This window comes from Triticum aestivum, chromosome 6D (genome assembly GCF_018294505.1).
Source record: "Triticum aestivum cultivar Chinese Spring chromosome 6D, IWGSC CS RefSeq v2.1, whole genome shotgun sequence".
NCBI classification, from domain to species: domain Eukaryota; kingdom Viridiplantae; phylum Streptophyta; class Magnoliopsida; order Poales; family Poaceae; genus Triticum; species Triticum aestivum.
Genome location: NC_057811.1, coordinates 40983849 through 41009838, shown reverse-complemented (window position 1 = coordinate 41009838; position 25990 = coordinate 40983849).

Here is a 25990-nt window from a genome sequence, read left to right as displayed (position 1 = left end):
GGACTTCCCATATATAAATCTTTACCTCCGGACCATTCCGGAACTCCTCGTGACATCCGGGATATCATCCGGGACTCCGAACGACTTTCGGATTTCCGCATACTAATATCTCTACAACCCTAGCATCATCGAACCTTAAGTGTGTAGACCCTACGGGTTCGGGAGACATGCAAACATGACCGAGACGACTCTCCGGTCAATAACCAACAGCGGGATCTGGATACCCATGTTGGCTCCCACATGTTCCACGATGATCTCATCGGATGAACCACGATGTCGAGGATTCAATCAATCCCGTATACAATTCCCTTTGTCAATCGGTACGTTACTTGCCCGAGATTCGATCGTCGGTATCCCAATACCTTGTTCAATCTCGTTACTGGCAAGTCACTTTACTCGTACCGTAATGCATGATCCCGTGACCAAACACTTGGTCACATTGAGCTCATTATGATGATGCATTACCGAGTGGGCCCAGAGATACCTCTCCGTCATACGGAGTGACAAATCCCAGTCTCGATTCGTGCCAACCCAACAGACACTTTCGGAGATACCTGTAGTGCACCTTTATAGCCACCCAGTTACGTTGTGATGTTTGGTACACCCAAAGCATTCCTACGGTATCCGGGAGTTGCACAATCTCATGGTCTAAGGAAATGATACTTGACATTAGAAAAGCTCTAGCAAACGAACTACACGATCTTGTGCTATGCTTAGGATTGGGTCTTGTCCATCACATCATTCTCCTAGTGATGTGATCCCGTTATCAATTGCATCCAATGTCCATGGTCAGGAAACCATAACCATCTATTGATCAACGAGCTAGTCAACTAGAGGCTTACTAGGGACATGTTGTGGTCCATGTATTCACACATGTATTACGGTTTCCAGTTAATACAATTATAGCATGAACAACAGACAATTATCATGAACAAGGAAATACAATAATAACCATTTTATTATTGCCTCTAGGGCATATTTCCAACAAGTATAGTACTCACGGTCGAGCGGGAAGAAGAAGGCAAGGCCTACAAAGTTCAACGTCCAGTGTACTATATTTCTGAAGTTTTAACCCCATCCAAGCAGAGATATCCACATTATCAGAAGCTTGTCTACGGGATTTACTTGACCACAAAGAAGGTTGCGCATTACTTCTCAGATCATTCAATTACAGTCGTCAGCGACGCTCCATTGTCAGAAATTTTGAATAATAGAGATGCAACTGGTCGAGTGGCTAAATGGGCGATTGAACTCCTTCTGCTGGATATCAAGTTTGAGGCAAAGAAAGCAATCAAATCCCAGGCAATAGCAGATTTTCTCGTCGAGTGGATTGAACAACAGCTGCCGACTCAGATTCAATCGGAACATTGGACTATGTTCTTCGATGGGTCCAAGATGTTGAATGGTTCAGGTGCTGGGGTAGTCCTGGTATCTCCACGAGGTGACAAGCTCAGTTATGTTCTCCAGGTTCACTTTGACTCCTCCAACAATGAAGCTGAATATGAGGCACTTTTGTATGGGTTGTGTATGTCCATTTCACTCGGCGTCCGGCGCCTAATGGTCTACGGCGACTCAGATTTGGTGGTCAATCAAGTGATGAAGGAGTGGGACGTGAGGAGTCCAGGTATGACTGGTTATTGCAATGCAGTGAGGAAATTGGAAAAGAAGTTTGAAGGGTTAGAGCTTCACCATATACCCCGACTGAAGAACCATGCAGCCGATGACCTGGCAAAGATAAAGTCCAAGAGGGAGCCCATCCCCAGCAATGTGTTTTTGGAACATATTCATACACCATCTGTACAAGAGGACCCCTTCACAGAAGGCCCCCCACAGCCTAAGAGCCCTACTGATCTGACTGAAGTTGAAATCCCAGCCGTGGTCGACTTGATCATGGAAGTTTTGGTCGTCATTCCTGATTGGACAGTGCCATACATTGCATATATTCTCAGGAAGAACTCCCAGAGGATGAAGAAGGGGCTCGTCAGATCGTCCGTCGATCCAAAGCCTTTACTGTGATGGGTGGACAGCTTTACAGAGAGAGTGTTACTGGAGTCAGTCAGAAATGCATCACGCCAGAAGAAGACCGAATGATCCTCAATGATATCCACTCGGGGACCTGTGGTCACCATGCGTCCTCTCGGACCATCGTGGCCAAAGCATACCGAGCCGGGTTTTACTGGCCACATGCTAATGAGATGGCAAAAGAAATAGTCGACAAGTGTGAGGGCTGCCAGTTCTACTCCAACATGTCCCACAAACCTGCTTCAGCTTTGAAGACCATTCCACTCGTCTGGCCATTTGCAGTTTGGGGATTAGATATGGTCAGACCTCTAAGGACTGGCAGGAGTGGCTTCACCCATGTGCTTGTAGCAGTCGACAAGTTCACTAAATGGATTGAAGCTAAACCTATCAAAAACCTCGAAGCAAGTACTGCTATCAGCTTCATCAAAGAGTTAACATTCAGATATGGAGTTCCACACAACATCATCACAGATAATGGGTCAAACTTTGATTCAGATGAGTTCAGAGCTTTCTGCGCTTCCCAAGGCACTCGGGTCGACTATGCCTCAGTCGCTCACCCACAGTCGAATGGGCAAGCAGAAAGGGCAAACAGTTTGATCCTCAAAGGGCTGAAACCCCGATTGATGCGCGACCTCAAGCATGCAGCAGGTGCTTGGGTTGATGAGCTACCATCAGTACTTTGGGGATTGAGAACAACTCCAAATTGGTCGACTGGTCAAACTCCGTTCTTCTTAGTCTACGGGGCTGAAGCTGTGCTTCCGAGTGATTTACTTCATAATGCACCCCGAGTGGACCTTTTCTCAGAAGCCAAAGCAGAACAAGCTAGGCAAGATGCTGTTGATCTTCTGGAAGAGGAAAGAGAGATGGCCCTAATCCGATCGACCATTTATCTACAAGACCTTCGTCGATTCCATGCTAGGAACATGAGATGTCGAGCATTTCAAGAGGGAGACCTGGTTCTCCGAGTGGATCAGCAACGTCCGCACAAGCTTGCTCCCGCGTGGGAAGGTCCCTTCATCATCACCAAGGTGCTCCACAACGGAGCATATCACCTCTACAATGTGGAGCACAATAAAGACGAGACACGCGCTTGGAATGCAGAGTTGCTCCGCCGTTTTTATACTTAAGCACTCAGATTGTTGAGATGTAATAAGAAGTACCTTTTTAGTTTGCTTATCAAAGACACAGTTTTACAGTCTTCTAAATGATTGTTGTTGCTTATACATGTGTTTAAAATCCCCCAGTGGGTGGCTTAGCTGCAAATCTGTTTCGCCTAAGTTTGAAAAAATCCTACCGAGTGAAGAGCAAGCCTCTCAGGGGGCTTAGCCGCGAATCCGTTTCACCTAAGTTTGAAAAAATCCTACCGAGTGAAGAGCAACCCTCTCACTCGGGGGCTTAGCTGCACTCCAGTACTGGCCTAAGTTCAAAAAATCCTACCGAGTGAAGAGCAAGCCTCTCACTCGGGGGCTTAGCCATGAATCCGTTTCGCCTAAGTTTGAAAAAATCCTACCGAGTGAAGAGCAACCCTCTCACTCGGGGGCTTAGTTGCAGTCCAGTACTCGCCTAAGTTCAAAAAATCCTACCGAGTGAAGAGCAAGCCTCTCACTCGGGGGCTTAGCCGCGAACCCGTACTGGCCTAAGTTTAAAAAATCCCACCGAGTGAAGAGCAACCCTATCACTCGGGGGCTTAGCTGCAGTCCCGTACTCGCCTAAGTATAAAAAATCCCACCGAGTGAAGAGCAACCCTCTCACTCGGGGGCTTAGCTGTAGTCCAGTACTCGCCTAAGTTCAAAAAATCCTACCGAGAGAAGAGCAAGCCTCTCACTCGGGGGCTTAGCTGCAGTTCAGTACTCGCCTAAGTTCAAAAAATCCTACCGAGTGAAGAGCAACCCTCTCACTCGGGGGCTTAGCTGCAGTCCCGTACTCGCCTAAGTTTAAAAAATCCCACCGAGTGAAGAGCAACCCTCTCACTCAGGGGCTTAGCTGCAGTCCCGTACTCGCCTAAGTTTAAAAAACCCCACCGAGTGAAGAGCAACCCTCTCACTCGGGGGCTTAGCTGCAGTCCAGTACTCGCCTAAGTTCAAAAAATCGCACCGAGTGAAGAGCAACCCTCTCACTCGGGGGCTTAGCTGCAGTCCCATACTCGCCTAAGTTTAAAAAATCCCACCAAGTGAAGAGCAACCCTCTCACTCGGGGGCTTAGCTGCAGTCCAGTACTCGCCTAAGTTCAAAAAATCCCACCGAGTGAAGAGCAACCCTCTCACTCGGGGGCTTAGCTGCAGTCCCGTACTCGCCTAAGTATTAAAAAAATCCCACCGAGTGAAGAGCAACCATCTCACTCGGGGACTTGGCCACAAGTACAATGTGTGCTCCATCCTGATCCGCAAGGACGACGAGGTACATGTCGACTACGACCGTCTCCTCAGAGCTGTGCCACAAGTACAATGTGCGCTCCATCCTGATCCGCAAGGATGACGAGGTGCAGGTCGACTACGACCTTCTCCTCAGAGCTGTGCCTCAAGTACAATGTACGCTCCATCATAATCTGCAAGGACGACGAGGTGCAGGTCGACCGCGACCTTCTCCTCAGAGCTCCACCACAAATACAAACAAGAACAAAAGCCAGTTCCGAGTGAAGATTCAAGTTCCGCCCGGAAATAAAGACAAGCATATCCAAGTTCAGATAAATCCCGCGAGGGTCCAGATCGCAGATTAAAGTACTCCAGCTTCAGACCCGAAGGAGTTTTACGGTTACAAAACCACTCAGCATACCAAGGCAAATTTAAACAGATCATAAAAGAGTTTGTTCACTTCGCAAGAGGAGGGCTGGCAGGCTCAACGAACTCATCCAATTCGATTCCATCGGCAATCCGAGTAGCAGCAGCAATGAAAGTCTCCATGAAGGACTGGAAGTCAAGCCTCTTGGTGTTGGTAACCTTGATCGCCGCTAGCGTCTCTTCTTTGGCTTCCTTGCAGTGAACGCGAACCAGAGACAGAGCCACGTCAGCACCACACCGAGCTGAAGACTTCTTCCATTCCTGCACTCGACCGGGGATCTCATTGAGTCGAGTCATCAGAGACTCGAGATCATTCTGGAATGTCACCCTTGGCCAGAGCGCTGAGTCGATCCGCGACACCGCAACCTTCAGTCGAGCGAGGTAGTCGACGACGCTAGCAAGACGAGATTCCAGTCGGAGCACATTCATGGCAGCTTCATCCTTGACAGGGGAGTTGATGGGGTCCAAGCTCGTTTCGATTTGACCAGTCTCTGCCTCAAAGTTTTGACAGAACTCTGTGTTCACAGAGAAGCAATGAGTCGACGGTTTTACGACTAGTCGACAAAAGCAAATCAATCAGATGAAGACAAATACCTTCTAGCACGAGGAATAACTTCTTGGCGAGTACTCCCGGACAATTCTCCAGCTCGTCTCTCTTACGGGAGATGTCTCCCACCTTGTCAGTCAGGGCGCCCTTTATCGGTGTCAAAACCGGCGGATCTCGGGTAGGGGGTCCCGAACTGTGCGTCTAAGGCGGGTGGTAACAGGAGGCGGGGGAGACAATGTTTACCCAGGTTCGGGCCCTCTCGATGGAGGTAATACCCCACTTCCTGCTTGGTTGATCTTATGATATGAGTATTACAAGAGTTGATCTACCACGAGATCGTAGAGGCTAAACCCTAGAAGCTAGCCTATGGTTATGATTGTTGTTGTCCTACGGACTAAACCCTCCGGTTTATATAGACACCGGAGGGGGCTAGGGTTACACAGAGTCGGTTACAAGGGAGGAGATCTAAAGATCCGAATTGCCAAGCTTGCCTTCCACGCCAAGGAGAGTCCCACCCGGACATGGGACGAAGTCTTCAATCTTGTATCTTCATAGTCCAACAGTCCGGCCAAAGTATATAGTCCGGCAGTCCGAGGACCCCCTAATCCAGGACTCCCTCAGTAGCCCCTGAACCAGGCTTCAATGACGATGAGTCCGGCGCGCAGATTGTCTTCGGCATTGCAAGGTGGGTTCCTCCTCCGAATACTCCATAGAAGATTTTGAACACTAGGACCATGTCCGGCTCTGCAAAACAAATTCCACATACCACCGTAGAGAGTATAATATTTTCACAAATCTAATCTGGTGACAACTTTTCATAGCGTGACGTTTTGCCATGGTCTGGTCATGACGAACCATTTTTCCCAGCCTGCCACTGCACGTGTTGCGAGGCGGTTTTATTGGCACATCTTGCCGAAGCAGAGATCGTGTTCCTCTTATCACGGGATTCTCATCAATACGGGTGTGAGTAACCCAATCGTGCCTGTTGGTATGACTCCTTGATTTAGGCAAGTTCCAAACGGCCACGCGGAGGACGCTCGATATTCACCCCCTTTATAAAGGGGCCAAGGCCTGTCCTTTTCTTCTCGCGCTTGATCCTTCCCTTCCCCCACCTCGAATTCCAACACCCGAGGCTCCGACTAAGCACTTCGGACCTTCAATCATGTCCGGATCCAACCTTCAAGGCCGGTGGATGGCCTCCTCTGTCATAGAGGAGGACATCAAGAAGCTAAGAGAAGCCAGGTATCTGACCGCGGAAATCTCGCACAGGCTGCCTGCTCCAGGGCAGGTCATCCCTACTCCCGAATCCAACGAGAGTGCCGTATTTGTTTCCCACCTCCTTCGGGGCTAGGCTTTAGTCTTGATCCCTTTGTTAGAGGGCTTATGTTCTTTTACGAGCTCGATTTCCATGATCTGGCTCCGAATTCCATCCTTCACATCTTGTCGTGGTTTTGTCATGGCAGATGTCCTAAGGAAAGGACTTAGTCATGGAGCCATCGCGCGGGTTAGCTTAAAGGGGTTAAAGCGGACAAGGGACGCAGAGATTTTATACTGGTTCGGCCCCTTGCGGTGAAGGTAAAAGCCTAATCCAGTTGTTGTGGAATTGCTAGGGTTTCGATGACCAGGGAGCGAATACGCTTTTCCTGGGTCTCGAGTTGTTGTCTGTCTTTCTTGAACCGCCGCCGGGTCGTCCCCTTATATACATGGGTTGACGCCCGTCGGTTTACAGAATCCCGAGGCCGGCTCATAAACGTGTCCCGCTCGGTCTCTGCTCTTTCTATCTTACAACACAAGTTTACATACTAATGCCGGTTTATGTCTACATGCCTTAAACCGGCGTTGGGCCCTGGGCCTTCATAAAGCATCAGTGTCTTTGTCTTCATGGGCTTCAGATATAGCAAACTATTATGGAGTTAACCCGGCCTCTCCTGGCCGGTTTACGCCCAGTGGTTATATCCCCAACATTAGGCCCCAGATTGATTTGAACTGGTTCATGTCAATCATCAATACTTAAGAAAATTTCTTCTTCAGCACCTTCACATAGCCTTGTAAACCGCCGTGACGTCACCTTCCAGGACCATGATAAACCGCCATGACATCATCTATTATTGAAAACTGTGTATAACCCACCTTCATTAATGGGCCTCCGACAATCGAGGCAAAAGAGCTGTCACATATCCCATTTTCCGGGCTCCTCGATTCTCGCGCCTGCCTTTATCCATTCATATTATAAATAGGGCCGAGGGGTCCCTATCACTTTCCCCCTCGTGCCTCTTCGCGTCGTCTTCTTCCTTGCGCCAACCGACCTGCGAGCTCCGCCGCCGCCGCCGTCCTTCGCCTCTGCCTCAACAAAGGCCGCTGCATCATCCTGACCGTACTAGAGAAATGTGGCGATCCTCCACAGCTTCGTCAGCCCCAGTAAGTTCCTCTTCTCCTCTCTCCAGATCCACCATTAGGGTTCAGTGTTCTTCGTAGTTCTTCGAAGCTCTTGGAGTTGTTCTTCCTTGTTCCCCCCATTAACACAAACGACTAGCTGGATCTGATACTTTTATGCGGCCGTAGTTATAGTCCTCTTTTTCTTTATTAGATCTTCTCCTTCACACAGAACTCATCTGAACTTGCCAGACTGTTTATGCACTTGAAGTTAGGTATGAATTTATTTTGATTTTCCAACGCACGGTAGATCTGAAATTACCATACCAAGATGTGAAGCTTGTTTTTCCTTCACTTATGCACCTTTTAGACATATACCTTTAATACCAGATTAGGCGGTTTAACTTCATAGTCAAATGATGACCCGGCAGATACCATTAGTCCCCTGTTGAACCGCCAATACCTTCATCATTGTACTGTCTCCATTGTCAGACTCCGATTTACGAATAACCAACTCCAGTTTAACAATATGCTTACATCCTCATACCGCCTTATAGTTGTCCACTGTAAGTCTTAAACCGGCAATAATCATGTTTCAGATTTTCATTGCCATGGCCAAGCAAGTCTATGAATGCAATTGGGCTCCTTCTCGAGTAACCGAAGATCAGTTAAACAACTGTGTTTTAACGGGAGCTTTAGCCAAGAAAGATGTCATCCACTGGAGGGTCCCTGGTCCGGAAAATCCTCCTACACCCAAGGACGGAGAGGTAGTCGTGTTTGCTGATCACCTGGGTCGAGGTTTTAGCCCTCCCGGTTCAAAATTTTCCGAGATGTACTGGCCAGTTTTCAGCTGCATCCTCAAGACATCGATCCAAATTCTGTGACCAACATCTGCCACTTCCAAGTCTTCTGTGAGGCTTATCTACAAGAGGAACCTACAGTCGAATTGTTTAGGGATTTCTTTCACTTAAACCGTCGCACAGAGTTCATGGATGGACCCAATACGGAATTGGGTGGAATGGCGGTTCAGAAAAGGAAGGAAGTTACTTTCCCTCATCCCAAGCTCCACAGTCACCCCAAAGAGTGGAACCAGACTTGGTTTTAATGCAAAGATACATCTCCAACCGACGAGAACCCCTTGTCGGGTTACCGCCCTCACCGCCTTAGTAATACACATCCTTTTCCTCAGAGGTTGACTGCAAAAGAAAGGGCCAACTATGCCCCTCAACTATCAAAGCTTAGAGCCTTCATGGCGAACGGTTTGACAGGAGTTGACCTTGCCTGTTGTTGGATAAGCTGGAGTATTCTGCCCTTAAGCCGGCGCTCCGGTTTGATGTGTGAGTACGCAGGGAGTTTGAAGGATCCTCAATGACACATTAACATTCAGCTTACAGATGCGGAAGTTACTGAGGCTGTAAAGAAGATGCTGAATGAACCGTAGGCTGTCTGTGGCCAGACCGGACTACTCCCTTTCTGCACCTTTAACAAACCGCCAGCTGTAAGAATCATATAACTCTTTTGTTTTTTATCTTAAGTTGCTTCTGTCAAAATACTCTCTGAAACTTTGACTATTTTCTGTCAGGGTAATGATCCGTTCTGGAACAAGAAACCACAAGACAAACCGGCAAAGCTGCAAGACAAAACGGCCAAGCCACTTCGCCCAAAGACCAAGGTTGTTAAGAAACCTGCCAAGAAAAAGACCACTGCATCCTCCGAGCTAAATGCTGATGACGATGTGGGTAACCCGGAATCAGAGGTAGAACTTGACTCTCTTGGTTCATTTTTCGTACATCTCATTGACAATGATTATTATCAGGACGACGCTGAAGGCAGTCAGGCTGATGATGTAGAGGTAATCATTCTTTCCTCTGATTCAGATCCTCTGCCAACATCAAAAATCCGTCGAGCAAACCGGAAAGTAAAATTTTCTCACCCCCTTGCTTACTTGGACCCAAACTTTCTTTTGAAGATGCAGCAGCACAAGGCTCGCCGCACAACCTGGCACAGTGGCCAGGTAGTTACCTCTGCCGGTTTACCGAACACTCCGGTTCGGAAACGCCGATCAGAGGTCTCTTATCCCCTTGACACTTCATGCCCCAAAGCGGGTTGTTTCCACCAGCCTCTTAACCCTTTCGATTCAAATTATCAGGGTACTTCTCACTCATCTTCTGGCGAGTCATCGGCCACAAAACTTCCACCCCTCAAAACAGTTCTTGGGTGAGCTATATACTTGTTTTTATCCTTGATGTGTTATTTTTATATACTGTACTGATCCTCATGTTTATTTTTCTCAACGCCAAGCCCAGACCCAGCAAGAAGGCTCGGTTGAATAAACTGGCTGATGATAACGTGGCTGGTGAACCGGAACCAACTCCAGATCCTGAAGAGACCGATGTTGACGCCATGCTTAATGACCCACCGTCTCAAGATCATGACTTTGTTGTTGAGCAGGTAGAAGTTGACACCACAAGCCATGCTGACCAGCCAACCAGCCATGTCCGAACTGATGACAGACCGGTCAGTCCAGTTAAAGATACTGACAAACCGCCAACCCCAGCAACGGCTGCTGATGACAAAGATGATGACATTATGATTACTGGCACTGGCCACACCACTCCTGGCAATCCTGTCGCTTTGTCAAAGCATACTGCCAAGGACGAGCTCTATGCTATCGGCAAAGGCAAATGGAACGCCGATTTGTCAAATTATGCCCATCTCAATGCTCAAGACCTTCACTCCGGCTTCTTGAACCGTCTGTACACCAGCCGTGACTATGAAGCCGGTTTGGTAAATTTGATGAAAGAGCAATATGAGGTAATTAATACTCAACTCTGCTTAACTGTGTCTCTTGTGAATTCCAAATGTCAACTCTAGTACCCCCAAGTGACGGTTTATGATATCAATCTAAACCGGGACTTTTAGTAACAATCTTTATATTTGCAACACTGCATCTTTTTTCACTGGTATAGTCCCCAAGGGCCGGTTTAACTTTATAAAGATGAACCGGGATTGTAGAAGAATTCCCATATCAGCAATTATGAGCAAACACGCATTAGCCCCCAAGTGACAAGATTAATACTTGTATTGTGCTTGGGACTTGTAGAAATTTCTGATAAGGAGTAAATATGCATTAGCCCCCAAGTACCTAGGGCATAACTTGTTATGTGCTTGGTACTTCAAATATGTACTGTCAACTCATTATATATCTGTCTCTGTATAGGCTGAGCTGAGCAAGAAGGAAAGCCAAACCAAGAGAACCTCAAATCTCAGCAAGCCGAAACCTCCAAAGCCAAGGAAGAGTTGACCAACGCTCTAGGCGCTATGGAGAAACTGAAAGAGGGCTTCAATAAGGAGCGAGCGGATTGGGAGACGGAAAAATCCGCTTTGCGAAAAAGGGCCGAGGACGCAGAAGCAGCTCTCAAACCGGTGGTTGATGAACTGACTGGTGTAAAGCGGCAGATTCATGCCATGACCGCTGCTGTGTTCGGTAAACATCTTTTCCTTATACTTTCAACATGTCTTCCCATGTGTTGTCGGTTTATTGATGTGTACAATGGTGCAGGAACTCGCATTAGCCATCTGGGCTGTGATGTTCAGAAGAACTTGAAGGCTGCCTACACTCTAATAGAACAGTTGTACACCGGCGCGCAGCGGATCATCTATACCGCTTCACACAATAATCCTCCTCCCACCTTGATTAAGGAAACCTTAGAAAGGTTATCTATGCTTCCTGCCTGGGTAGAAGAGCTAAAAAAGTCTGCCGCAAGAACAGGCGCTCTGACCCGCACTAATCCACGCAAAAGCATGGGTACCTGACTTTGATCCAGTGGAAGCGGCCCAAGGCTATCCCAGCTTGAAAGAAGACGGAACCGAATTTGGCAATGATGATCTCCGAACCATAAACCGGGAAGTACGTCCATTGGCTTGTCAACTAGCTGAAGAGGCGGATCTCTCGTACTTCCAGGCGAGTTATGATGACAAGAACAGACGGGTTGCTGCACCAATTCTGGAAGCGCAAAATCTTATCCCACCAATCCGTAAGCACACTTATGCCCCTGACATTGAACCGACCACGCTTATAAGCGATGAAGCAGGATTCCAAGCCCTAACTGGGATCGACTGGGCAACTGTTGACTTCCAGCCACTGGGTAGAGAAGAGGGAGTTGAACCGGTGCGAGATGATCCGCAGCCGTCAGGCCAAGCTGGTGACGAATCATGATCCGGAGGCCGGTTTAGTCTTCTACATGCTGCCACACGTATTTGAGAAAACAATTATCCTTTTGGGCACTGAAACGCCTTGTAATAGGCTAGTTAAAACACTTGGTCAGTTATGCCTTCGTGCATATTTATCTGCGACTGATGCTTGCTAATCCGCCATGCTTAAGATATAATGTTCATAATCCATAGCCAGTTATTCAAGCTATCCCTGCAAATAAGAAGCTTAAAGCGCCCTGGCGGTTTACCACCGGGCGGGTCACAATACCCAAATATATATATGACCAAGGTTTATAACCAAGGTTGTAAAAGATAACCAAATATGGAAATATATGATACCTGTGACCTTTAGGCATAATGTTGGCTGACCAACTTTGTAGTGAGGGTCATAACCCTACTCCGGAGGATAAATAACTCCTGTTATATGATGCCGGTTTACAATAAAACTGTTCCGAGTTGTGATAAACACCGGTTTATTCCATACTGGTGACTTTGAGTCAAAACCAGACCGGGCTGATAGTCTCCGGATTATAACTTGATCATGTACTGACAACTTGTAGTTGACAGCCTAACCGGGTTGATGAACACCGGTTTGAAAAGATCACAAATCTTGTCAAAAGAAAGAAAAACTTTAGCAAAAGGCAAATAAAAACCGTTGTAGTCGAGGCTTTCCACGGGCTGCCAGTCCCCAAATTCGAGGCTTTTCATGGGCTGCCAGGCCATTGAGTTAAACCATTTCACAAAGCCTTTTAAGATGGTCCTCAATCCTTAACCAATCATCGTTTTAACTTGACAAGTTCAGGGTCTTTATTTTAGAGTAACTTGTCAAAGTTCGAAGGGTCATACCAGGTTTACCTGGGCGGAGTGACTTACTTAAATAGGCAGGTTAACCCGGGGTTTTAGGTGTATACACCAGGCTTCCAAGCCATGGCTTGATAGCCTATTACAAGTGTAGATTCTTTGTTCATTTCGACAGCAAAGAATCCCCAAGTAATATTTTGAGCTGTGCTTAGTGGGTGTCCATGTTTGAGTTGTTGTTTTATAACACTCTCTTTGGCCCCGGATTGATTTGGCTTTGAGCCGATCAAGAGGTGTGACTATGGTTCAGATATGACCAAGTCCCCAAGTGATGCTGTGGCATTGCGCCGATCAAAAGGTGTAGCTATGGTTTGGATACGACCAAGCCCCCAAGTGATTAATATAAAGCTTTGAGAAGCTGAATCAAGGGGTAAACCGGACGCCGCTTTATAACAGAAGCTCCATGTAACCACACATGATGTAAGAAAAACAACAGATACCCCGCTTTAGCTAAGGTTCTGTTTTATTATATTAATCATAATATATACATTGTCATAAATATGTACATAAGCAGAGCCTATGGCTCAAGTATAGTAGGGCCGAAGATGAGCAATATTCCATGGCCGGTTGGTCTCCTCCTCCGATTTACGTGAGTCTTTGCACTCTCGAACATCGATTAGGTAGTATGACCCATTATGCAGATTCTTGCTAACCACAAAGGGTCCTTCCCAAGGGGGGGATAGCTTGTGCATATCCGTCTGATCCTGGATGAGTCGAAGCACCAAATCGCCTTCTTGAAAGGTTCTGGTTCTAACCCGGCGGCTGTGATAACGACGCAGATCTTGCTGATAAATCACCGAACGGGCTGTTGCCATGTCACGCTTCTCATCTAACAAGTCAAGAGCTTCCTGCCGTGCCTTCTCATTGTCAGCTTCAACATATGCCGCTACACGAGGTGAGTCATGACGGATGTCACTAGGAAGAACTGCTTCCGCTCCATAAACCATGAAGAACAGTGTGTACCCTGTTGATCTGTTGGGCGTGGTATTGATGCTCCATAACACAGAAGGTAACTCTTCAACCCAACAACCCAGCGTCCGTTGCAAAGGAACCATAAGCGGGGTTTGATACCTCTCAAGATCTCTTGATTGGCCCTCTCCGCTTGACCATTGGACTGGGGGTGAGCCACTGATGATATGTCAAGCCGGATGTGCTCACGTTGACAGAACTCCTTCATGGCACCCTTTGACAGATTGGTACCATTGTCTGTTATAATGCTGTGTGGAAAGCCAAACCGGCAGATCACCTTTTTGATGAATTGAACCGCCGTAGCTGCATCACACTTACTAACTGGCTCTGCCTCCACCCACTTCGTGAACTTATCAACCGCCACCAAAAGGTGGGTCTTCTTGTCCTTGGATCTCTTAAGGGTCCAACCATATCCAGCCCCCAAGTTGCAAACGGCCAAGTGATTGGAATCATCCTCAATTCTTGAGCCGGTACATGAGCACGTCGTGAGAATTTTGACAGCCATCACATCTTTTGACCAAGTCCTCGGCATCAGCATGAGCTGTAACCAATAGAAACCATGACGAAACGCCTTGGCCACCAAAGACTTTGAACCGGCGTGGTGACCACAATCTCCTTCGTGGATCTCACGCAAAATTTCACGGCCTTCTTCAGGAGACACACAGCGTTGAAACGCCCCTGTCACACTGCAATGATGTAACTCTCCATTGATAATAGTCATGGACTTGGACCGCCGGATTATCTGCCTGGCCAAAGTTTCATCCTCTGGTAACTCGCCCCGGTTCATATACGCCAAATATGGAACCGTCCAATCCGGAATAACATGAAGAGCCGCCACCAACTGAGCTTCCGGATCAGGAATAGCCAAATCCTCTTCACCAGGGAGCTTGACGGACGGATTATGCAACACATCCAGGAAGACATTAGGTGGAACCGGTTTACGTTGGGAACCCAACGGCTTAAAGCGTCCGCCGCTTCATTCTTCCGCCGGTCCACATGATCCACCTGATAACCTTTGAAGTGACCTGCAACAATATCCACCTCACGACGATATGCTGCCATGAGTGGGTCCTTGGAATCCCAAGTGCCGGACACTTGTTGAGCCACCAGGTCCGAGTCACCGAAGCACTTAACTCGGCTTAGGTTCATCTCCTTAGCCATCCGAAGACCATGGAGTAAGGCCTCATATTCAGCTGCATTGTTAGTGCAAGGGAACATTAAACGGAGAACATAACAAAACTTATCACCTCGTCGGGAAGTTAATACGACTCCAGCCCCCGAGCCCTCCAATTGCCTGGACCCATCAAAATGAATAGTCTAATAAGTATGATCCGGCTTCTCCTCTGGCGCTTGTAGTTCTGTCCAATCATTGATGAAATCCACAAGTGCCTGAGATTTGATCGCCGTTCGGGGTATGTATTTCAACCCGTGAGGCCCGAGCTCGATAGCCCACTTAGCAATCCGGCCAGTTGCTTCCCTGTTCTGGATTATATCCCCCAAAGGAGCAGAGCTGACCATCGTGATAGGATGACCTTGGAAATATTGCTTAAGCTTCCGGCTTGCCATGGAAACTCCATACACCAGTTTCTGCCAATGCGGGTTGCTTGGACTCAATAAGTACCTCACTGATATAATAAACCGGCCGCTGAACCGGATACTCCTTCCTGGCCTCCTTGCGCTCCACCACAATAGCCACGCTAACAGCTCGGGCGTTAGCTGCCACATATAGCAACAACGGCTCTTTATCAACTGGAGCAGCGAGAACTGGCGGATTAGCCAACTTCCCCTTTAAATCCTCAAATGCCTCATTAGCGGCGTTACTCCAGACGAAGTTATCCGTTTTCTTCAGCATCTGATACAAAGGGATGGCCTTCTCACCAAGGCGGCTAATAAACCGGCTCAACGCAGCAATCTGGCTTGCCAGGCGTTGAACATCATTGATACACTTCGGTTTGGCCAAAGAAGTAATGGCTTTGATTTTTCCAGATTAGCTTCAATGCCCCTGTTAGACACCAAAAAACCCAAGAGCTTGCCTGCCGGTACACCAAAGACACACTTGGCCGGGTTAAGCATCATTTTATAAACCCGGAGGTTATCAAAAGTCTCCTTCAAGTCATCAATCAGTGTCTCCTCCTTCCTGGATTTCACCACAATATCATCCACATAGGCGTGAACATTACGGCCGATCTGTTTATGAAGACAATTCTGTACACACCGTTGATAAGTCGCCTGGGCACTCTTGAGCCCAAAGGGCATAGACACATAACAGAAGGCTCCAAAAGGAGTTATGAATGCTGTCTTCTCCTGGTCCTTAACTGCCATTTTGATCTGATGGTAACCAGAATATGCATCCAGAAAGCTCAAACGCTCGCAACCCGCCGTAGCATCAATCATTTGATCAATACGAGGGAGGGCAAAAGGATCTGCTGGACAGGCTTTGTTGAGATCTGTGTAGTCCACACACATATGCCAAGTGTCGTTCTTCTTGAGCACCAGCACCGGATTAGCCAGCCACTCAGGATGAAATACTTCAACAATAAATCCAGCCGCCAAGAGCCTGGCTACTTCTTCACCAATAGCCCTGCGTCTTTCTTCATTGAACCGGCGAAGAAATTGCTTGACCGGTTTATACTTGGGATCAACATTGAGAGTGTGCTCAGCGAGTTCTCTCGGTACACCTGGCATGTCAGAAGGCTTCCACGCAAAGATGTCCCGATTCTCACGGATGAACTCGATGAGCGCGCTTTCCTATTTCGGATCCAAGTTAGCGCTGATGCTAAACTGCTTGGACGAATCGCCGGGCATGAAGTCAACAAGCTTAGTCTCATCAGCCGATTTAAACTTCAGGGCTGGATCATGCTCTGTAGTTGGTTTCTTCAATGAAGTCATATCTGCCGGATCAACATTGTCCTTATAGAACTTCAATTCCTCAGTTGCACAAACCGACTCAGCGTATGCCGCATCACCCTCTTCACATTCCAAAGTGATCTTGCGACTCCCGTGCACCGTGATAGTTCCCTTATGACCTGGTATCTTGAGCTGTAGATAGACATAACAGGGCCTTGCCATAAACTTAGCATAAGCTGGTCGTCCAAACAGGGCATGATATGGGCTCTTGATTTTCACCACCTCAAAGGTCAACTTCTCTGATCTTGAATCATGCTCGTCGCCAAAAGCAACCTCCAGAACTATCTTACCAACGGGATATGCCGATTTACCAGGTACCACACCATGAAAGACCGTGTTGGACGGTTTAAGATTTTTATCTGTTAACCCCATGCGACGGAAGGTTTCATAATAAAGGATATTGATACTACTCCCTCCATCCATGAGTACTTTGGTGAACTTATAACCTCCCACCTGAGGTGCCACCACCAACGCCAGATGACCCGGATTATCAACCCGGGGCGGATGATCCTCTCGACTCCACACAATAGGCTGTTCAGACCAGCGTAAGTATCGGGGAACCGCCGGTTCAACGGAATTCACTGCCCTTTTATGAAGCTTCTGATCACGCTTGTCCAGGCAAGTGGTGAAGACATGATACTGTCCACTATTCAACTGCTTCGGGTTGCTCTAGTAACCTGACTGCTGCTGCTGCTGTTGCTGATTCCCCTGATTGTGATAACCACCTTGGTTGCCCTGATTGCCTTGATTACCCTGTCCACTCTGGTTGCCGTGAAAGCCTGAACCGGAACTACCTCCACCGTAACCCGGCCCATGAGATCCGGGGCCTGAACCGCCACCCGGTCCATGATCATACCAAAAAACATCAGAGTTTTTGAACTCTTGCATGATGTAACAATCTTTCTAAAGGTGCGTGGACGGGTTCTCCTTCGTCCCCGTGCTTTGGGCAAGGCTGGTTCAACAGATAAGACAGCGGTCTAGATTTGGACTTGGTCCTCCACCGCGCTGGGGCGGTTTACCTTTACGCCGTTGGCCTTTGTCCTGCGCTTTGGTATTAGCCACAAAATCCAAGCTATTATCCGCTTTACGCTTACCGTTGTTTCCATGGCCCGCCGGGTTGTGCTGCTGCCCCTTGGTATGTCCGCTCTTCTTTCCCTTCCCTGTCTTGTCATCGTCAGACTCGGGGTCCTTGGTACCATCAGAGTCGGCATACTTCACCAGAGCAGCCATGAGAGTCCCCATATCATTGCAGTGATGTTTGAGCCGTCCAAACTTCAGCTTCAGAGGTGCAAACCGGCAATTGCCTTCCAACGTTAAAACTGCTGTGTCAGCGTTAATGCGGTCCGATGAATGCAAAATCTCCGAAACCCAGCGCACCCAATGGGTTGTTGACTCTCCTTCCTCCTGGACACAGGCAGCTAGGTCCACAATTGACATGGGCTGCTTGCACGTATCCTTGAAGTTCTGGATAAACCGGGCCCTCAGCTCGGCCCATGACCCAATGGAGTTAGCTGGCAACTTTTTCAACCAAGTTTGAGCCGTTCCTTCCAACATCATGGGAAAGTATTTAGCGCATGCCGCATCGTCCACATCCAGCATCTCCATTGCCATCTCATAGCTTTCCACCCATGACTCGGGGGATAAATCGGCGGTGTAATTCGACACTTTTCGTGGGCCTTTGAAATCCTTTGGCAGACGCACGTTGCGTGGCGCTGGGACGAGACACAGCACTCCCAAAGCGCTATAGGTAACCCCTGGTTCCACCGATGTGGTTGGACGAACCGGAGTAAGTTGGCGGGCCTCATGCTGTGCAGCTAACTCGGCCTCTCGACGAGCTCTAGCGCGATCCACCACATCTTGAGCTTCTCCACCACCACCCGCCGGGTTATGGCCACGGGGCGGATCACGGTTCCGCGCATTGCTTGATATGGCCGGTTCGTCCATACGCCTGCTGTAGCTCCGGCTTGGGCGGGGAGTAGAATGGATCCTCTCGCGACTATATGAATAAGCCTGCTGCTGAACCAAAGCTGTCTGAAGAAGCTCCCTAGCCCGTCGCGTCTCGACTGCCACCGGAGACTCGCCTTCGATCGGTAGGGCCGCCAGCCGTGAAGCGGCAGCGACAATGTTGTCCATCGGGTTAGAGTAATGACCCGGTGGTGTTGGGACATGCCGTGGCGAAACGTGATTCTGGCGAGGCGGATCCACCAAACGTGGCTGAACCGGCGCCCCCGCTCCAGGTGCCTCCGCCCGGTTTACCATCGGCGGATTACTGGTCCCCGCTCCTGGGGTGTTAAAGAGGTTCCTGGCCTCATAAACCGGCGGCAGGCGAGATTGGTACCTCCTCTTCAGGACATCATTTGACGCACTCTGATCCAGCATAAGCCGGTAAGCCTGTGCATCCAATGCGGCCCGCTCCGCAGCCATACTGGTGTCCTCAGCTGCCAAGTCGGCTTTGGCCTGGGCGATCTGATCCTTCACCTTCGCGATTTCCGCATTATGTGCATCTTGATCCGCCGGGTTAACCTCCGCCATCAGTGTTGCCCAAGCGTCAAATAAAGCAGATAGAACCTGAGCCGGCGGTCGTACAAGGCCTCCTGCCCCGGCCGCTGTCGCTGCTGCTGATCCGGAAATCACCGCCGCTGCGGTCGAAGAGTGGAGCGCTGGCTGTGTACCGTCCATGAAGATCGCAACCCGGTTTGGCAGATCAAAGGGGTCCGGAATACTGTCGCCATCGGAACAGCCCCCAATCCGGCCATCTTGCAACTGATATAACGACTCGGTCTCTCCGGTTGATGACTCGTCGCCGGAATAAACGACGGTTTCACCACCAGATTCCGATCTATCCTCAGATTCCCCTCCGTGGATGACTCCCACGAAGGCACGCTTCATGGCAGGCTTAACCCGGGCAGATCTCGCACGCTGAGCCGTTTCGACGAGGTCGGTGCAGATGTCCGGCTCAGGGCCCGGTTCGCCGATCTTGCCAATGAAAACGTGTATGCCACCGAAGGGGACCCGGTACCCGTACTCGATTGAGCCGGCCTCGGGGCCCCAGCCTGCATCGTCGATGTAGAGCTTGCCACGACGACTCTTGGTCATCCGGCCCACAGCGTAGCCCTTGAGTCCTTCGAAGCTGCCCTCTAAGAACTCGAAACCATCGTGCGATAGCCCCACGGTGGGCGCCAACTGTCGTGGTTTTGTCACGGCAGATGTCCTAAGGAAAGGACTTAGTCGTGGAGCCATCGCGCGGGTTAGCTTAAAGGGGTTAAAGTGGACAAGGGACGCAAAGAGTTTTATACTAGTTCGGCCCCTTACGATGAAGGTAAAAGCCTACGTCTAGTTGTGATGGAATTGCTGGGGTTTCGATGACCAGGGAGCGAATACGCTTTGCCTGAGTCTCGAGTTGTTGTCTGTTGTCCTTGAACCGCCGCCGGGTCGTCCCCTTATATACATGGGTTTGACACCCGTCGGTTTACAGAATCCCGAGGCCGGCTCATAAACGTGTCCGGCCCGGTCTCTGCTCTTTCTATCTTACAACACAAGTTTACATATCAATACCGGTTTATGTCTACAGGCCTTAAACCGGCTCTGGGCCCTGGGCCTTCATAAAGCGTCACCGTCTGTCTTCATGGGCTTCAGATATAATGAACTACTTATGGGGTTAACCCGTCCTCTCCTGGCCGGTTTACGCCCAGTGGTAATATCCCAACAAGCATCCCCGCGTCACTCCACCACCGCTCAAGACTTCAATGTGAAGCCGAGGATGATCGATGGGCGACACGCAGAGTGCGGAGGTTCCATAATAAGCAAAGGCGCCGATGCTCCATGGCCGGAGGGTTCCTTCCCGAAGAGGTCCAACTTATGGCAGCGGGAGTGGTTTTACATCATGGCTCCCCGAAGTACTAAGTGGGCAGCTGGCCCGCCTTCCGTTCGGCCCCCCCGCCACAACTGGCGTCGTGGGTCAACAAGGGGCTGGACTGGGGGCCGGTTAATGATGTGCCGATACTGCAGAGTCGCATCCGAGATCTCCTCACGAGAGATGTCAGCCTTGTCAAGGTAATGCAAGTCATGCTAGTTCGTCGGGTCCTGCCATGCCAATGTCGACCTCTCCGTATGTGGGAGTTCAACCCGGAGGGACCGTGAACTATTCAGCAATTCTCCGGCGTGACGCTCGGAGGGATGTATGGATTGTTCTTTGGACCACGAATAAAGTGTCCAGAAACCACCGAGGATGCGGGTCTAAACTACAATCGTCCAGATACCCAGGTAAGTAATTCCGTGGCCGAACACGCTGTCTTTTTTGTTGGGGAACGTAGTAATTCCAAAAAAATTCCTACGCACATGCAAGATCATGGTGATGTATAGCAACGAGAGGGGAGAGTGTTGTCCACGTACCCTCGTAGACCGAAAGCGGAAGCGTTAACACAACACGGTTGATGTAGTCGTACGTCTTCACGATCCGACCAATCAAGTACCGAACGTACGGCACCTCCGAGTTCAGCACACGTTCAGCTCGATGACATCCCTCAAACTCTGATCCAGCCGAGTGTTGAGGGAGAGTTTCGTCAGCACGATGGCGTGGTGACGATGATGATGTTCTACCGACGCAGAGCTTCGCCTAAGCACCGCTACGATATTATCGAGGTGTAATATGGTGGAGGGGGGCACCGCACACGGCTAAGAGATCAATGATCAATTGTTGTGTCTATGGGGTGCCCCCTGCCCTCGTATATAAAGGATCAAAGGGGAGGAGGTGCGTCCAGCCTTGGGGCGCGCCAGGAGGAGTCCTACTCCCACTGGGAGTAGGACTCCCCCCTTTTCCTAGTTGGATTAGGACTTGGGAGGGGGGAAAGAGGAGAGGGAGAAGAAGGAAGGGGGGCGCCGCCCCCTTCTCCTTGTCCTATTCAGACTAGGGGAGGGGCGCGCGCCCAGACCTAGCCGCCTCTCCTCTCTTCACTAGGCCACTAAGGCCCATTATGTTGCCGGGGGTTCCGGTAACCTCCCAGTACTCGGTAAAATCCCGATTTCACCCGGAACACTTCCGATATCAAACATAGGCTTCCAATATATCAATCTTTATGTCTCGACCATTTCGAGACTCCTCTTCATGTCCGTGATTACATCCGGGACTCCGAACCTTCGGTACGTCAAAACATATAAACTCATAATATAACTGTCATCGAAACGTTAAGCGTGCGGACCCTACGGGTTCGAGAACTATGTAGACATGACCGAGACACGTCTCTGGTCAATAACCAATAGCGGAACCTGGGTGCTCATATTGGCTCCCACATATTCTACGAAGATCTTTATTGGTCAAACCGCATAACAACATACGTTGTTCCCTTTGTCATCGGTATGTTACTTGCCCGAGATTCGATCGTCGGTATCTCAATACCTAGTTCAATCTCGTTACCGGCAAGTCTCTTTACTCGTTCCGTAATACATCATCTTGCAACAAACTCATTAGGTGCAAGCTTGCAAGGCTTAATGATGTGCATTACCGAGAGGGCCCAGAGATACCTCTCCGACAATCGGAGTGACAAATCCTAATCTCGAAATACGCCAACCCAACAAGTACCTTCGGAGACACCTGTAGAGCACTTTTATAATCACCCAGTTACGTTGTGACGTTTGGTAGCACACAAAGTGTTCCTCTGGTAAACGGGAGTTGCATAATCTCATAGTCATAGGAACATGTATAAGTCATGAAGAAAGCAATAGCAACATACTAAACGATCGAGTGCTAAGCTAACGGAATGGGTCAAGTCAATCACATCATTCTTCTAATGATGTGATCCCGTTTAATAAAATGACAACTCATGTCAATGGCTAGGAAACATAACCATCTTTGATCAACGAGCTAGTCAAGTAGAGGCATACTAGTGACACTCTGTTTGTCTATGTATTCACACAAGTATTATGTTTCCGGTTAATACAATTCTAGCATGAATAATAAAAATTTATCATGATATAAGGAAATAAATAATAACTTTATTATTGCCTCTAGGGCATATTTCCTTCATTTTTATTTATCACAACATCGTTCTGAAAAGTCGCTCTTTGACCAGGACTGGATAAAAAAGGCGAAGATGATCAGGTGTTCGGCTCCCCTTCCCGAAGGCTCACTGGATCCTGTACTAGCCAGGATGCTTGAGTATGCACCTCACCAGGTGCCATCAGAGGAATATAAAGGGAGGAGTAAAGAAGCCAAAAGCGGGCCTCACGCATTACTCATCCGAACCGGGGGAATTAGTGCCTCCACGAAGGAGGATAACCGGGGAGAAGAATATAAAATTCCCTCTCCCCAAGGACGGAAGAGGACCGCCTCTGAAGATTTGGAAACGAGGGTTTCCAAACGAGGGAAGAAACCTTCGCCAGGGGGTCCTGCCCCGGAGGGCATCCTTACCGCACAGTGCCCGCAAGGGGACCAGCCCTCCACCGAGCTGTAAGTGAGCAAGAGTACTTTTGGTAAATATATCCTGCTTCATTTCTGAGGACAATAATCGAGACGTATGTCTTGCAGTTCGGATCATAGCCCTTCTCGACAGAGTTCGTCTTCGGGAGATCTTCTTCCGGAGATGATGGAGAGCGAAATGCCTCCCCCTGTCTCCTCGCCTCATGAGGCGGACGACCCTGAGGTGTCATCGCGGAGAATTTCTCCTGATCCGCCAAGGCCGGAAGGTAACCCTTCGGCCACCCGAAGTTCGGAGGATTCGGCTCCTAAGGAGAGCAACAGAAAGAGTCCGGGACTGTCCGGTGCACAACTGGACGTACTAATGGGACTTCTGGAACAAGCGGCTATCTCAGAGGCGCATTGTACTTTAATGGGTACGGTGGTTGAGAGGATCTCATCCGCCGAAAGTGGGTTGCATGAGGCTTTTATGAGCCTGCTAAGAGGTTTTGAGGTACGCAAAGTAATATATATATATATATATATATATATATATATATATATTTTGATGGTACCGCACACGCTAGGTGTGCCCTTATGCAGACAGTAGCCCCTGAGACTCTGGTTGCTGTCCAAAGGCGACAAACAAAGGATCATAGTCCCAGGTAATGATCATGCTACTTTTATGTGCAGGCGGCTGAGGGTCCGGTGGCTAGCCGGACTGGTGAGTTTGCCGAACTGAAGCGGCAACTTGATGCAGCAGATGCCGACATCGTGCTTGTAAACAAGCAGCTTGACGAGGCACATGGTATGTATTCTCTGGTGGTTAACAAATATTAAGAGGAGCATGATGCTAGTATCTATAATACGCTATGACTGCAGATGGAGCTGCCGCCGTGGAGACCCTTCGGGCGGAGCTTGCCCAAGCCAAGGAACAAGCCAGGAGAAGTGATGCGGCCACCCTAAAGGCGGCCGAAGAATTAAGAGCCGAATAGGCTGCTCATCGCCAGAGCGAAGATAAAATAGCCAAGATGGTTGTTAAGCTGAAGGATGCTGCCGACCGGTATGAGCTTCTCGAAAAGGACAATCAAGCGAAAGCGGCGGACCTGGAGAAAGCCATGGTAGCAGCTAAGGAGACCCGCTCGAAAATCAGAGCGGCGAAGGAGGAGCTTCGTCAAGCCGGAGATATCATGGCTGGGAAGCACTTTTTGTTGCGGACGAAGTTCGGAGATTCGAAGTATGACCCTCTGGATCAATTATGGAGTGCTGCAGATGCGTACGTGGACTTGGCAACGAGTGCTGCTGATGCGACTAAATTTTTCAAAGATAAAAAAGATCATGAAGTGGAAAAGTTGTTCTGGTCGCAGTTCAGTGCTCCAACGCGTCCGGTGCTGCTGAATGAGCAAATGGCCGAGCGGGCTGAGCTCCATACACTACAAAAAAATACACTTCCATGATGATACGTGTTTGTCACAGTAGGTCGCGTTTTTTGTCATGCATGTACATCCATGACAAATTTATGACAGAATCAAGATAGTCATACCTGTGCTGTCATAGAAGTGTTCCATGACATTACCAAAATTATCATCACGGAAGTGTCCACTTCCATGACGATAAATCGCGCGTCACAGAAGTGCTTTCGTCAAGGGTGACCGACACGTGGCATCCACCGTAACGGAACGCCGTTAAGCTATCGGGTCGGGTTTTGGATCCGATAACCCGTTAACAGCCCCGACCAATGGGGATTTTCCACGTGTAAAATCATCATTGGCTGGAGGAAACACGTGTCGGCTCATCGCTGGGACAGATGTCATCCACTCATTGGACAGAAGGCGCCTATGATACGTCGACACGTGGCACGGCCCAACAGAGGCCCATTCCTGTGAAAAGGCTGGCCCGTTTGACTTGGTCAAAAGGTGGCGGGCCGGCCCATGGAAAGCCTGTTAACGACCTGTTCGCATATAGCCCATTTACAGCCCGCTAACCCAAGGCCCGTTACGCCCTATCCGAATTAGGCCTAGTAGCGTCATCTGGGCCATCCAATATGATTCCAGCCCATTTTCACTTCTGGCCCATGTATGGCCCATGACGTCTTTCGGCCCATATGAGGCCCTATGTAACTCTTGGCCTATTAATGGCCCGTGGTGAAACTGGCCCGTAATGAACAGTGTATCACTTTACACCCATTAACGGCCAGTGGTGAAACTGGCCCGTAATGAACAGTGTATCACTTTATACCCATTAACGGCCCGTTATTCCGTTGGGCCGTTTCCAGCCCATGTTATCTTTCGGCCTTCTCAGAGCCCATTTATTCTTGGGCTCATTTCCAGCATTCGTTTACTTACGGCCCGTTACTGTCATTTTCTGCTTGTGGGCCAAATTCAGCCCGTGGTTATAGTCGGCCCGTTTGTGGTCCGTTAATACGTTGGGCCGTTTTCATAGCGTCATCAAATACGGCCTATTAACGATGGCCCATTATGGTCGGCCCATGAATGGACAATTCCAACTCTAGCCCGTTTACGGCCATAATGCGGCCTATTATTGGCCCATGTTTGGCCAATCGATCATACGGCCCGTATAAGGCCCATTGATGACACGGCCCGTAGAAGGCCCATTGTTTCTACGGCCCGTAGAAGGCCTACTGTTTCTACGGCCCATAGAAGGCCCACTGTTTCTACGGCCCGTAGGAGGCCCAGTGTCACTACAGTAAATATTAGCCCATGGTTATTGTGGCCTAGTTTTAAAAAATAGGTTATTGCAGCCACTAGCAAACCGCGGAAAAAGAACTGCACTGACTACAAGCAAACAAATAAACAAGACAACAAGGAAATAAATAAGCAAGCAACTTATGCTAGGCTATCACGGCTATTACACATATTACATCCATTGGGCATCAAAGTTCGCCACCAGTGCAAATATAGGGAACAAAGCA